The 16,734-nt window shown below is 43.1% G+C and overlaps 1 protein-coding gene and 1 pseudogene across 1 annotated transcript in view; both read left to right on the plus strand.

The window, feature by feature from the left end:
• LOC126278893 (calbindin-32) overlaps window positions 1-16,734 on the plus strand; it is a 1,341,317-nt gene that overhangs the window by 173,349 nt on the left and 1,151,234 nt on the right. The gene's annotated exons all lie outside the window — the stretch shown is intronic.
• Window positions 13,509-13,626, plus strand: LOC126279775 (5S ribosomal RNA; annotated as a pseudogene).

Genomic DNA, 16,734 nt, shown 5'->3' on the forward strand with positions numbered 1-16,734 from the left:
CATAAGGGGGGGGGGGGCGGCAGACGTGAGAGGCATTGGGAGAAGGCAGAGGAGGGCAATGCAAAAGGAGAAGGGAGAAAACAGGATGGAAGAGGGGGGGAGAAGGAGCATGGGAAAAGAACAGACGAAGGGAGGGGGAAGTGAGGATCAGAGTTGATAGGAGGGATAAATGGAGGGAGAGAAGGCATCATCAGGAAGGGAGCCAACTTGGGAAAGAAGATGAAGGGTGTAGACGTGGAGCGTAGGTGGGCACACAATGGCGAATTCGTGGCAGAGGGTGGAGTTTGGAGAGGAGTGGAGCAACCAGGGGATGACGGGGATCAAGGTGGCGGGACATGTAGAGTACACGGAAATGTCCGAGGAAAAGGAGCAGATGGGAGAAAAGAATCAGGTCATAGAGGTTCTGCTTGTGGGATGGGAGGTGTATTTAAACTAACAGATCAGTAATATTTACATCTCTCCGCACCCACATTCGTTGGAATTGCCTTTCAGCACATACCACGCTGATGTGCCATAATGGCCTCAATTTGGCAGGAAAGAGGATCCTCAAGTTTCCTCAGATAGACCACGTCCATCTAAAAATTCCTCACTAATGAGTAGAAATCATAGTGCTACCAAACCGTGGGAATACTAATTCTAAAATTAAAAATTATTCAGACTATCCAAACACAGATCGTTGTTTTTGAATTGTCGTCGGAATAATTTTTAATTTTTGATAGCGATATCTAGATTTCGCCTCTTTCCACCCCTGGCGGCGCGGTATGTTTACTTGCGCTAGAGGGCTGTTACGGTGAGATCGTGTACCAGCACTCTCACCTGAAGATGACGGCCAGTTGTACCGCTGAAATATTGTATCAAGATGACGTTATGATCTGGCTGCACACCCGAGAAGAATATTATCAATTATTACCCCAGGAGAGACTTCGTAATCACATTCCGCTGTTGCTGCTTCTCAACTGACAAGACAGCACTCTCTGCCAGATTTCATGCGACTGTTTACATCCACCCTCCACTATGTTGGACAGTCCCTGTCCGTGAGTGCACGCAATCCGACTAGTCTTTATTTCGCTGAGGTTGTTCCATTACGTTTCCACTTCACAACCACATCCGCAACAGGGAAGTATGGTGAGAATGGTTGAGTTACTCAGGTAGCATCCAACAAATAAAAATTATTCCATTCCATCTTGCTGTGACTGTACAGCAGCTTTCTATTGCAGCTATTTAAAAAACAGTCGTGGGTTCCACAATGTTATTTTTTAACCCATTCTTCTGACACTGCCTCTCTGCAGCCAACACACCACACCCCTCCCCACAATCCGACGTCTAGCAATTGCAATCGAATCTCCTATTTTCACAAATGAAGTGGTTTCTCATGAATACACAGTACTCCACATACTAGAATTTTGCGAGTTCATGTACCCGGACAAATGAAACCACGCCTCATCAGTGGAACACGTTTCATTAAGAATATTCCTTCCATTTTATTGAACAAAATTTTTGAACCACTGATAATAATGCAGTCTATTGCCGTATCAGTGTTTTTCAGTTCTTGCACGACTGTCACTTTGTATGGGAAATGTTCTAATTTTTTCCTTACAGCTGTGTGGGACGTTCCGACACTAACATCGATTTCCTTGTCAAGTTTTCTTGCTGACTTGTTAGGACTCATGGACATTTTATCGGAAATATTGAGTAGTTTATCCTGAGACAAAACGCTAGGACGATCACTTCTCGGTGCATCTGTCACTCAACCCGTACTTCGAAATTTGTTAATCAAATCTCGCACAGTATCGCAATGTGGGAGAGTTGTCTCCGGGAAAACTGAATTAAATGTTTGGTGAACTAAAACTGTGTATTTACCGCCAGCTTTGAACGATTGTTCTACTAAAAACACATGTTCTTCAATGGCTAGCATTTTAACAGTGACAAAAACGAAACAAACGAACAAAGGAACTAAACTTAAACGTTCACGACAACACCTAACGACACACACCAAAGATATTACTGAGGCTGGCTGAGGTAAACGAAACAGTGGAATGGTAGGAGAGTCCACTTGAAGGGAAGTACCCCAGACAGGCGAACAATCATATGGCACGCGTGGCGTTTTGAACACCCCGTATAAATACATTTCAAACTGTACGATATGTTGCAGTGGCCTCCTGCTGGGGGATGCCATCGTACCGAGGAGAAACAAACTTTATGTAGGGGTACACATGGTTCCCAAGGATAAATGCATATTTGTGTTCATCCATTGTGCCTTCCAGAATGTCGAGATCACCCACGGACTGCGAAGACCATAACCCTCCCTCCTCATGCCAGGACAGTTTGCTTTCAGAAGTTCCACGCCGTGCACACGCCAACAGCCATCTGTGCGATGGAGCATTAAACGTGATTCGTCTGGAAGGGCCACCTGTCGCCACGGAGTCGACATCCAGTTGCCATCCTGGCGCGCAAATTTGAGCCTATGTCGTCGATGAGCAACAGTGAGCATGGGTAAATGAACAAGGCACTTGCCGCAGAGGCCCACACGCAGCAATGTTCACTGAACTGTCGTTGCGGAGACTCTACTTGGAAATCCCTTGGTTCATCTGGCCGCTTAGTTTCGCTACAGCTGAAGGTCCGTTCGCCCATACATATCACCGCCTCCGTTGATCACCCCCGTCATCTGTGGCACGTGGAGCCCAACAGTTGCGTCGGTGCCGATTATGGACAGCATAATTTTGCTATGCATGGTATGCTTTAACCACTGCAGCACGCGAACGGGTTACAAACCTGGACGTTTTGGAAATGCTTTCACCCTTGGCTCGAAAGCCAATGCTCATGTCCGTCTGTACGTCTGATAAACCGCTCCGTTTCCACTTTACGACAACGAGAGAACTAACATTTTAAAGAACATGATTCTTATTACAGGAAACAGTGATTTAAAATTATTATAAATAAACGGGAAGCAGTCCTGATCGGATAAATTTTTAATGTGGTCACCCGTTTCGATCTCATTATGGTCTGAAGACGATCTTATAATAAGATCTAAACCGGACACCACATTAAAAATTTATGCGATCAGGACTGCTTCCCGTTTATATTTAACGACTGAACTTTTTTCGCGTCTACGAGTACATGGTTTATATTCCCTCCACTGCCAGAGATGCCACCTACGTCTATGAATGGTTACTGCATGTTGACATCCAACGTAGGCAGCGGCTACATTAATTTGACTAGACCGTATATAATTAACTGACACTGTAATTTCAGTGTTACGGTATGCAGAGGACTTTATATCAGAGGTTCAATGGTTCAGATGGCTCTGAGCACTATGGGACTTAACTGTTGTGGTCATCAGTCTCCTAGAACTTAGAACTACTTAAACCTATCTAACCTAAGGACATCACACACATCCATGCCCGAGGCAGGATTCGAACCTGCGACCGTAGCGGTCACGCTGTTCCAGACTGTAGCGCCTAGAACCGCAAGGCCACTACGGCCGGCTTAGATCAGAGGTAATTGCTCTGGTTTCTTTAGACAGTGTCGACTTCAGACACTGAAATTATTCAGTAAATCCAAGTGCTTTGCTACGTACTTGAAACAATTACATGATCCAATAAAACCAGGTAGTTACATAACGAAACATCTGAAAGCACTTCAGGACTCGACACAGGCAGTACAGATTCTCGACTACACTAAAGCTCGCAGTGATGAGGGGATGAGCGCAAAATAATGACATGAATTATCTGTCAGACAAGGCGTAAGACTGTTAACAGCTTCACCAACTGCCAGACCGTTGCTTGTACAACACTCAATAAAAAAAAAAAAAACTCAATTACGAGCTGAGATTAAACGCATTCTCTACGGTCTTCCTCCGCTCTTAATAAGATTACCAGCATCCATAATATTCTGCGGCCTACTTGGCTGAATTATTACAAGCCTCGCAAAAGATTGAGTTCACGATCAGCTCGCAGGACCCAGCGTTCCATAGCCTCCCCGAAGGAATTGGCTGCGCGAGATTAATTTTCTCGGCGAACGACGGAGCGCTGAATTCTTGCGCACAGGAGTTATATTCCTGACGTGAAGGCGTCTCAGAGACTTCCGGTGACAGAACAGGAGCACGTCTCCTCTTAGACAATTACCTCCCGTAACGGTTTTGTTATTGTTACTCTGGCTTGGCAATTACGCTGGAGACGAGTACGTAAACAGTCCCGTAATTCTCCTTTCTGATGCTAATAAGTTTCTGTTAACCTCAACGAAACGGCAACAAACTGCCCGTATCTTAAGATCGTTTTGTACTGACTTAAGGGTGACTACTTTTATTCTTGGCTGACGTACATTTTTTTTTTTTTTTACCTTTCTCAGGGTTTCGATACTCATCCTGTGCAGTGGGAGTCGGTAAAGTGAAATGGAAAGAAGATAAGAGTTTGTGGCCATAAGAATATAGTGTAATATCAATAGTTGTAGAATATGGCCTCATCAGAATCGACAACAAACCATCACCGACAACAATAATTCAGGGAAACATGTCGACGTCAGAAGCAGTCGATGAACAAAGAGAGAAAGTATATGTGTATATTAAACGGCTAATTTGGTATACAGAGGCAGATGGTAATGCAATAGACATGGGGGACTGGAATGCGTTTGCAGGGGAAGAAGTAAGGGTAGGATTAGGAGAATACGGATTTAGTAGTAGGAATAGGGAGGAGAAAGGCTACTTGATTTCTGCAATAAATTTCAGCTAGTAAAATCGAATACTCTGTTCAAAAATCACAAGAGGAAAAACTATACGTAGAAATAGTCTGCTGAACGGGAAGATTCCACATCTACATCTACATCTACATCCATACTCCACAAGCCACCTGACGGTGTGCGGCGGAGGGTATTTTGAGTACTTCTATCGGTTCTCCCTTCTATTCCAGTCTCGTACTGTTCGTGGAAAGAAAGATTGTCGGTATGCCTCTGTGTGGGTTCTAATCTCTCTGATTTTATCCTCATAGTCTCTTCGCGAGATATACGTAGGGGGGAGCAATATACTGCTACACTCCTCGGTGAAGGTATGGTCTCTAAACTTCAACAAAAGCTCGTACCGAGCTACTGAGCGTCTCTCCTGCAGAGTCTTCCACTGGCGTTTATCTATCATCTCCGTAACGCTTTAGCGATTACTAAACGATCCCGTAACGAAGCGCGCTGCTCTCCGTTGGATCTTCTCTATTTTTTCTATCAACCCTATCTGGTACGGGTCTCAAACTGGTGAGTAATACTCAAGCAGTGCGCGAACAAGTGTACTGTAACCTATTTCCTTCGTTTTCGGATTGCATTTCCTTAGGATCCTTTCAATGCATCTCAGTCTGGCATCTGCTTTACCGACGATAAACTTTATATGATCATTCCATTGTAAATCACACCTAATGCGTACTCCCAGATAATTTATGGAATTACCTGCTTCCAGTTGCTGACCTGCTATATTGTAGCTAAATGATATGGGATCTTTCTTTCTATGTATTCACAGCACACTACACTTGTCTACATAGAGATTCAATTGCCATTCCCTGCACCATGCATCAGTTCATTGCAGATCATCCTGCATTTCAGTACAATTTTCCACTGTTACACCACATCATCATCCGCAAAAAAGCCTCAGTGAACTTCCGATGTTATCCACAAGGTCATTTGTGTATATTGTGAATAGGAACGGTCCTTCGACGCACCCCTGTGGCACACCTGAAATCACTCCTACTTCGGAGGACTTCTCTCCATCGAGAATGACATGCTGCGTTCTGTTATCTAGGAACTCTTCAATCCAATCACACAATTGGTCCGATAGTCCATATGCTCTTACTTTGTTCATTAAACGATTGTGGGGAACTGTATCGAACGCCTTGCGGAAGTCAAGAAACACTGCATCTACCTGGGAACCCGTGTCTATGGCCCGCTGAGGCTCGTGGACGAATAGCGCGAGCTAGGTTTCACATGATCGTGTTTTTAGAAACCCATGCTCATTATTACAGAGTGGAGTTCTAGTCTCCAGAAAAGTCATTATACTCGAACATAATACGTATTCCAAAATTCTACAACTGATCGACGTTAGAGATATAGGTCTATAGTTCTGCACATCTGTTCGACGCCCCTTCTTGAAAACGTGGATGACCTGTGCTCTTTTCCATTCTTTTGGAAAGCTAGGCTCTTCTAGATACCTACGGTACACCGCTGCAAGAAGGGGGGCAATTTCCTTCGCGTACTCTGTGTATCCTATCAGGTCCAGCAGCCTTTCCTCTTTTGAGCGAATTTAATTGTTTTTTTATCCCTCTGTCTGTCTCAATTACATCATGGTCAGACGCAAATTGTGAAATCAGATATTCGACTGTAAGGCGTATGCAGCAGCATATATATATATATATATATATATATATATATATATATATATATATATATATATATATATCGGAATTTAGAAGTGATTCAGAGTTAACCTCAGTTACTGAGGAAGGATGAGATTCGTCTCAAGTTCACTGAAAATATTGATACCGCGATAATGAGTACTACAGTAGACAGTTTCGTTGAAGAGGAGTGGAAATTTCTAAGAAGAGTAATCACAGATGTTGGAAAGACGAACACAGGTATTACGAAGGTAACTGCGAAGAAACTATGAGTAAAGGAAGAAATAATTATTTGTATTTCTCTGTCAATATAACATATTTCAAAGAATTTCTAGCATATGTTGCTCACTTCCAGGCGTTTGTGCATACAGATGTTACTTAAAGAGAAAATGCCTTGGTCTTAATTAACCTAGAAATATTTTCCTCACTTGTTCTGCTGCGGGAGTTTCTATTGGAGTACTTGGGGCTGGGGAGGGAGGGGGGGGGGGGGGATAAGGGCAGTGGGTGGCCATAAATCGACGTCGAATGTTGTATGCTGCTGGTGTGGAACTGTGCCTCGTTGTTGTGTTTGATACAACAGTCAGTATAACACAGCGTAGGAAACGGCCATCGGAAGGTTGAAGCGGGTGCGGCGATCTCGCGACCAAAACTTCGTCTGGCAATTTGGCGGTATACTGGGCATCAGTGACCTCACAGTCGGTAGCGCCGATGTATGAGGGCGACAGCTGCAACCAACAACACCCCAGAAGACAGCCAAAAAGGAAGATAAGATACTGAATAGGAGCAAAACGTAAATGTGTTAGGATGTTCACCGCTCTTAAGATCCAGCCAGCGACGCTCCAGTCACTACTTGTCAGTGGCAGAGAAGTATTCGGTCGAAAGCTCGTGGATTTTAAACCACTCAAAATGGCTGGAAGCCCCAGAGAATCTTGCCAGATTTTTATGTTACCTCTCATCAAAGAGAAACTACACTACAGGCTATTAGAATTGCTACACCACGAAGATGACGTGCTACAGACTCGAAATATAACCGACAGGAGGAAGATGCTGTGATATTCAAATGATTAGCATTTGAGAGCATTCACACAAGGTTGGCGCCACTGGCAAGACCTATAACGTGGTGACATGAGGAAAGTTTCCAACCGATTTCTCACACACCAACAGCAGTTGACCGGCGTTGCCTGGTGAAACGTTGTTGTGATGCCTCGTGTAAGGAGGAGAAATGCGCACCATCACATTTCCGACTTTGATAAAGGTCGGATTGTAGCCTGACGCGATTGCTGATTATCGTATCGCGACATTGCTGCTCGAGTTGGTAGAGATCCAATGACTCTTAGCAGAATATGGAATCGGTGGGTTCAGGAGGGTAATACGGAACGCCGTGCTGGATCCCAACGGCCTCGTATCACTAGCAATCGAGATGACAGGCACCTTATCGGCATGGCTGTAACGGATCGTGAAGCCACATCACGATCCCTGGATCAACAGATGGGGATGTTTGCAAGACAACAACCATCTGCACGAACAGTTCGACGTCGTTTGCGGCAGCATGGACCATCAACTTGGAGACCATGGCTGCGGTTACCCTTGACGATGCATCACAGACAGGAGCGCCTACGATGGTGTACTCAACGACGAAGCTGGGTGCACGAATGGTAAAACGTAATTTTTTTGGATGAATCCAGTTTCTTTTTACAGCATCATGATTGTCGCATTTGTGTTTGGTGACATCGCGCTGAACGCACATTGGAAGCGTGTATTCGTCATCGCCATACTGAAGTATCACCCGGCGTGATGGTATGGGGTGCCTATGGTTACACGTCTCGATCAGCTCTAGTTCGCATTGCCGGCAGTTTGAACAGTGGACGTTACATTTCAGATGTGTTACGACCCGTAGCTCTACCCTTCGTTCGATCCCTGCGAAACCCTACATTTCAGCAGGATAATGCACGACCGCATGTTGCAGATCCTGTACGGTTCTTTCTGGATGCAGAAAATGGTCGACTGCTGCCCTGGCAAGCAAATTCTCCAGATCTCTTACCAATTGAAAAGGTCTGATCAATGGTGGCCGAGCAACTGGCTCGTCACAATGCGCCAGTCACTACTCTTGATGAACTGTGGTATCGTGTTGAAGCAGCATGGGCTGCTGTACCTTTACACGCCATCCAAGCTCTGTTTGACTCAATGCCCAGGCGTACCAAGGCCGTTATTACTGCCGGAGGTGGTTGTTCTGGGTACAGATTTTTCAGTATCTATGCACCCAAATTGCGTGAAAATGTAATCACATTTCAGTTCTAGTATAATATATGTGTAGCAATTTTAATGGCCAGTAGTGTACATGTCATACTTTTTAAGTTGGGTAATTGCTCCAAGTATATGTGGCAAGAGCAAGCCATTTTTCGATGCGTCGCAGGTGAGATACTGAAGTGTGGACGCGTGGTTGCAAGACGGTAAGCCTTTACTGACAGAAGTAGTCCACTTAGTGACACAGTTACGGCCGTGCAGAAAACAGCAGGTCGTAAAGTTTGTGATGTGTTGGTAGGAAGACTGTTCAAAGCAGAGAAAAAACAACCAGCACACTCACGCATGTACATTATACCTTCCCACGTAAAAGGTATCTGCGCTTATGCCCGTTATATAATGTGTATGAAGTAGTATTCTGTACATGAATGACGATTGTATTGTGCAACACACAGAAGATAAGTTACAAAGAGAGTTTAGTTAGTACTTCGTCTTTTTATATGTAATTATATTCGATGCAGTGACAACTGATGTGTGCACTCGATGTACTTAGAAACATATTAAAATGATCGTCAGTTCAGAACCGAACCTCGATTACTTTATTGTTGTGTTGATGAGGAAGAGCACATTTAAAACATTAAGTTACCCTGACGCTTTAAGAGTGTCGACTGTTATTCTGTTCTTCTTAGTACTAATTTCTTCCTCATAATTTTATTTTCCTTTTTTATAATTTAGTTTTGTTTTAGTGATCTTAAAATTAGTGTTTCTGACGCAGTTGTGTGTTCTGACCGACACTGAAATGGCATTGTTGGCCGGGATGTCCCATTCGGGTTCAGCAGCGAAGTGCAAGTCTTATTTCAGTCGGCGCCGCATTGAGCGACATGCCGACGATGAAGATTAAATGTTGAGGAGGAAAACACAACACCCAGTCACTAAGCGGAGAAAATCTCCAACCCGTTTGGAATCGAACCCGGGCCCAGTGCGTGGGAGGCAAGCATGTTACCACTCAGCTAAGCAGGAGGACGCCGCCGTACTGACATGTGATGACGGATTTTTACATTTCTGGACAATTATTTTTTATTATAAACATCGTTTACTAAGTGAAATGCTGAGTCTATCTTTCTTAATCTTTCTCTGACGGTTTCGTTTTCTCCTCCATTAGGCTCAAAGACTTTTTCAGATACCTCAAGTTGTCTATTATTCTCTAATTTCCACACTTTGTGCTTGAGTTTTACTATTTTACTTAGAGCTTTCTGTATTTCTAAAGGTATACTCTTATCTAACTGAAAATTACTGCTTGCAAAATTGCCCAATAGTCAAGTAAGGTACCGCTATAATTCTACATTACTAACGAAACTGAGTAACTACACCTCGTTCCTGACATCTACGCTTACTTCCGACTGCCCCGCGTGAGTGTCTTCCAATCACCTTCTTTCTCAAAACTGTCTCTTACTGTTTGACTGATGTTCTAGATTCTTCTACATCTCGCTTTGATTTAGTACTTATGATCTCTAAAGCTTTACTCGGTTAAGTGTTGTGTTTATGCTCGTGACAAAGAACAGTCCAATACGTCCTGTCGACTCGTGATTTATTTTATTTACATTGTTAACTAACGTTGTTACGGTTCCCTACTTAAAATTTTTGTTGTTAGAATTGGAACGCACTAGAACGAATGAAGAATGATTTTTCTTCGACTGAAACTGCCTGGATTTTCCCACTAGGTGAGGCCGCAGTCTCTTGTCACCGTTTCTGTGGAACGGAAGAAATGACAGACGCACGGAAAACGCAATATTCACTTTTGCTTACATCCAGTCTGCAATGAGTCCTCTTTGTAGAAACTGGTGATCTCCACAAATGTGGTTCCAAGCCTCTGATTAGCTGTTGAAGACAAATCCGTACTACATCTACATCTACATGACTGCTCTGCAATTCACATTTAAGTGCTTGGCAGAGGGTTCATCGAACCACAATCATACTATCTCTCTACTATTCCACTCCCGAACAGCGAGCGGGAAAAACGAACACCTTCCCGACAATATTATCTATGTCGTCCTTCCAACTGAAGTTGTTCGTAATTTTAACACCCAGGTACTAAGTTGAATTGACAGCCTTGAGAATTGTACTATTTATCGAGTAATCGAATTCCAACGGATTTCTTTTGGAACTCATGTGGATCATCTCACACTTTTCGTTATTTAGCGTCAAGTGCCACCTGACACACCATACAGCAATCTTTTCTAAATCGCTTTGCAACTGATACTGGTCTTCGGATGACCTTACTAGACGGTAAATTACAGCATCATCTGCGAACAGTCTAAGAGAACTGCTCAGATTGTCACCCAGGTCATTTATATAGATCAGGAACAGTAGAGGTCCCAGGACCCTTCCCTGGGGAACACCTGATATCACTTCAGTTTTACTCGATGATTTGCCGTCTACGAACTGCGACCTTCCCGACAGGAAATCACGAATCCAGTCGCACAACTGAGACGATACCCCATAGCTCCGCAGCTTGATTAGAAGTCGCTTATGAGGAACGGTGTCAACTAAAGATAACAATAACCGATGTGGACAAATATGGAAATGTTTAAATGTATACATGGACTGAGCAATTGAGCCTGCATCTTTCAGCCTTGAATGACTTCTACCGCACTGTTATTTCTCATAATTAGGCTATTAGCGTATTTCCTGCATCAAGAATCTCTTTATAGTCAACAGCGGAAATATTTCAAACGATGGAGAATGGGCATTACGGTGCGGCGTTTGTTTTATTTGATCCATTAAACATGCAGTTATGACACCGTTGAGTCCCCTAAACAGATTAATCGTGATCTGCATGAAACATTTGATCCTGCGAAGAGCTTCAGTGACACGTGCCGCGCCCGTGTTTTGTTTACGCGGACGCTGCTGTAATAAATACGCTGCCTTTCAGGATCAGTTACCTACAGCCAATCGATTCGCCCGTCACAAGAGATCACGTTACGTCATCCCAGCACCACGTTTGCGTTTTTCGACCATTTCTTCATCAACAACGCTGCAGTATCGACAAGAGAATACTGTTTTATCAATGGCTAATATTTATTTCAATTTCTTGTAGGGAACAACACCACACCCGGTCATTTCCATTCCTTAAAACTTATCGTTTTGTGGACGTTTCATTTATCCTGGTACGTAGTGCACATAATTATTACATTCATTTTATTATGAAAATTCGTATCCTTCTACTATTGTCTTCGCATCAAGGAAGGCGAAACAAAATTCCACTAAGTTGCTTTATCCACACTGTCACTACGAAGATAGTTTTATTCAGCTTAAGTTTCACTGTTCTTTGGTAAGACGACGATTTACTTTCAAGGCACTTCGAACACTCTAATGTTCAGAAAGTGAATCTTAATTGCGCTAAAATAGAAATTTCGCCGAGTGTGTAGTCAGGAAAGGTATTATACTAAATGTATAGGGAGTTCGTGATGCGATTAATGATGTAATAATGAGTATTGTAAATGTGGGGGAATGGTTCATTCACAATTCGAGTGCTACTTTGAACTGGATTCATGGATTCTAGATTATTTTGGATAGGGATTCAACAAAATACTGACATCCTAGAAATAAGGCATTTAATCGATTTATGACTGTATACTTCTGTGTATGTAAGTCGAGCGTGCAGGTTTCATTTGTATTGTCAGGATAGTGAGAAATACAGATCTGAAGAAGAGAAGGATGGAGAAACAAATCAGTTAGAAAAGACAGACTCATAGAAAACGAAATATTCACTTTTGTTTGCATCTAGTCTGCAATGAGCCTTCTTTGTAGAAAACCGTGGTCTCCATAAATGTGATTCGAAGCCTCTGATTAGTTCTTGAAGACAAATCCGTACTAAAGATAAAAATAACCGATGTGTTCATGTGGTATGCGCGAAACGGAATAAGTAGAAGGGACGGTAAAAGGGCCATGAAAGAATTTTCCTAGATACCAAATGACGATAAAAGGCTAAACGTGAATATAATTAACGGTGAGTGAAATAAAACATACTACTCCTAATTCTGTCCGTATGCAACTACAAGCTGAGTATGTATTGAACTAGAATCGCAAACTTTTATTTTTGAAAAAATAAAAACGCGCAATAAATCTGTAACACTTATTGAAAGCTACATTCTCGGGGATGTCTTCCTCAGATTAATGCCTATGTTTGGTGCTAGTAGACTAATTTTAGCCAGGTATATACTCTCTAGCTGTATTAATCTATGTTTTACATGCTCCTTGATTCGCCTGTCCTGTACGGGTATTATTACAACGATCATGTTCGAGAATGTTCCTAGGTGCATTGCGTGTACCCACCTCTATATGAGGGTACCAACTGTCGAACATGATGGTTCTGGTGGTCCAAGTGCTGTGGTGTGGGGAGTCGTAATGCTGCGTGAGCGTGCTGAGCTCCAAATCTTTGAAGACTGAACGGCACGGTCAGCTTTATTTTGAGACTGTACTGCGTCACCATCAGCCCCTTCTCACCGTTGCATTGGATCCTGTCTTGATGGTTATGGATGACATTGCGTTAACGCATTGAACAGCGCAGGTGAAGGAACTCTCGGACCGAGATCATATTTAGCGAATGGACTTGCCTGCCCGTTCCCTCTACTTAAATCCCATCGAGCACTTATGGGGTGCGTTGGGAAGACATATTTCAGTACATCCACATGCACCAATTATCATCCGACAGTCGACAACAGGCCTGGTGGAGGAATGGAACGCCCTGCCACGAGAAGTCCTTACTAACCATGTGACTACCCAGCGTAGTAGCACTTTCAAGAGCATCCACTGGCGTCCTATTAAGGACCACGTCCCGCCTTCTGTAATGTCCAGGGGACCATCACAAATCGTGGTTTCAGGGTATTTATTGTCTTTGAATATGCCAACGGTCTTGCCGCAGTGGTACCACCGGTTCCCGTCAGATCACCGAAGTTAAGCGCTGTCGGGCTGGGATAGCACTTGGATGGGAGACCATCTGGTCTGCCGAGCGCTGTTGGGAAGCAAGGTGCACTCAGCCCTTGTGAGGCAAACTGAGAAGCTACTTGAGTGAGAAGTAGCGGCTCCGATCTCGGGAACTGACATACGGCCGTGAGAGCGGTGTACTGACCACATGATCATCCATATCCCCATCCAGTGACGCCGATAAGTTGAGGATGACACGGCGGGCGGTCGGTACCCTTGGGCCTTCATGGTATGTTCTGAAGGAGAGTTTTTTTGTCTTTAATGAAAGCGACATTTCTGCTCGTCTCGTTGTGTATTTCTGTCAATTGTCTTTTGTACTGTACTCTAGCAGTTCTTTCGATGAATGGTCCAAGTTTCATCGAGCTACGTAACATGTCAGTGACACATAACGCAGAAGTTACTTTCATCGTTAAAGCACTTCAGTGCAGTACCAGTCTTTCCATATAGCTTAGTCATATTTTGTTCAGCATTTCGAACATCTTGCACCGTTTTAAATTGTCAAAGGTTTTTTCTAGATCGACCAACGATAACGTGGCCTTTGCGATTTACCACTCAAATAGCCTTCTCAATTAGAAATAAAGGTCGTGGGCGTATCGGACTCCTAACAATGGATTACAGCGAAAACTTTGTAAGTACACTTACTAGGAATAACTCAGTTTTGAAATCTAAAGTAGACGAAGAAATAATTTTTTTCCATGCGATAACTGAAAGTTTGGCATATGTATGGTCAATTATTGCGTTTATGTAATGACAATTGCACATTTCAACAGACAAGCGTTCACAAACACATTAATACATACAACATTAAAGATCTTCCTAATTGTGCTCTCAGTCCGGAACCGCGCAACTGCTACGGTCGCAGGTTCGAATCCTGCCTCGGGCATGGATGTGTGTGATGTCCTTAGGTTAGTTAGGTTTAAGTAGTTCTACGTTCTAGGGGACTGATGACCTCATCAGTTAAGTACCATAGTGCTCAGAGCCATTTGAACCATTTGAACTTCCTAATTAGAAATTATGACCGTGGGAGGATCAGACCCTAACACCATGTTCCAACGAAAAGTTTATAGGCATGCATACTTGGACTAGCACATTTCTAAAATTGAAAGTAGATGAAGAAATAATTTTCTTCAAGTGACGATTGAAAATTTAACATGGGTATGGTCAATAATTTGGCATCCTCCAGCGTTGCATGTGTGTAATAACAATTTTGCATAACAATAGAAAAGCATTCACAAACACATTCATAAGAACTACGTTGTTATTCGTGCACTGTAAGTCATAATAATATACGTTGCGCAGCCTTTAATGTTCTGTGAAGTGACTGTAATGACTTTTAAATATTAAACTTAGTATGGAAGAACTCGTGAAGTGAAATAAAATAAACTACAGGGCAAGAGTGCACTGAAGCAAGGTTGTCTCTACATTTAGATGGAATAAATTGAAGAGTTATGTACTATTTAGCTAAGTGGCTTTGGGCTGCTGCTCTAGCGGCCACCTGCAGGCTTGCAGAATGTGGGATGTCAACAGGTTGCCTGCCTGCAGGCTCTTAATAATCCATCATGGGTTGTCTGTAGAGGAACATTTCAGAAGTGCTAAACAAAGGTGTGCGGGTACCACCGGGAGTGTTGCTGAACTGGAGAGTCTAAGAAGGAGCCTTGCCGTTTTATTGACATACATGTCAATAAAGCACCCCAGGTCCATATCCCCATGATCGAGCTAAGCAGAACGCAGAGCAGAGCGTCTGGAAACGCCCTTTGCTGCTTCGTATCATTTTTAAATTTCGTCGAATGGTTCTAAATTGTTCCTAGTGACTCCACCCAAAACTCTAAAGCAAAATCTGCCGTCAAGATACACTCCAAACTGATTCAATTACGATCTGTGCAGATGCTAGCCCATGATGTCCTAACAGAAGAGCTAAATCATCGGTGATGTAACAGCAGTGTCAAAGGTTGTCAAGAAGCTATTCCTGTTGATCATAGCACTGCGAACTACCATTTTCGTCCACAAAATGTGTGGCAGACAATGCCCCAAGGCAAGGAATGGTTTTCTTAATACCATTTATGGCACCCCCTAAGGCCTTTTCGTATCGATTGACCGGTGATGTGTCTGAAATGTTTTCCTTGGACACTCATTAGAAAACCACGTAATTTCAACTCTAGGTGTCGCGGTACTGACATCCATCGCAGAAAGCTGGAAAGTCGCTTTGTCACTCAAAACATGCATTGCGCCTATTATCATTGTCAATATCATTCTGAAGCTCGTCAGAAAATGCTACACGTTTGCGTTTGTGGTCATGACATATAGTCTACAACACCTGTAACTTGCACAGCTTCGTAACCAAGAGACGTCTCAAAACACTCCTAACTGTTGTTGTATGCAGTTGAAACTCCCGTGTGGCACGATGAGTTGATTTTGTAGGACTACGCTGGAAAACGATTTGAATTGGTGCAACATTTTTGGCAGAAACTCGAGCGCAACCAGAACTCTTTCTTTTGCATACATATCCTGTGCCTAAAAACTGTCGAGATCATCCGCAAATGTTCCGGCCATTAGGAGGATCTGTTGGGTACCTCAGTTTGAAACGCCTTTGCACTATCACCATGTAATTACACTTCAAACTCCAGAAGATAACATGATTTCTGCTTCGCAGTAGCCATTTGGAACATGTGACGGTAACCGAGTGAACAGAAGACAAGTGACATCTGGCAGCAGTTAATACAAAGAAGACAATGTATTCGTTCCTCCAATAACCAAGCCGATAGTTTTGACAACATAGTACCTTGTAATACGTATATAATTTTTGAATCATCCTGTATTTCGTCAATGTTTATTCACTGCGGCAGACAACGACTTGTTACTATGCTCTGCAGTTGCATGTTCTAAAATTGAATTCTGTTTACACTTGGAAGAGGAGAAGAAGGAAAGGGTATTCCGTCGGTTGCGCGGCGAGAAATTAAAAGCATACATCAAAATTTGTTACGCGAGCTGCAAGTCGAGGACTCAAAGTCGTACAAAAATTACTTACGTATGGCCGGATGCATTTATCCGCTCACGATAGTGACTCCTCATATTTCAAGGCAGAATAATCACCTCACAAAGACAGACTTATCATAATGCTACGATTTCTTTCAACAGGAGAAACCTA

Source organism: Schistocerca gregaria, chromosome 6, assembly GCF_023897955.1.
Source record: "Schistocerca gregaria isolate iqSchGreg1 chromosome 6, iqSchGreg1.2, whole genome shotgun sequence".
Taxonomy (NCBI): Eukaryota; Metazoa; Arthropoda; class Insecta; order Orthoptera; family Acrididae; genus Schistocerca; species Schistocerca gregaria.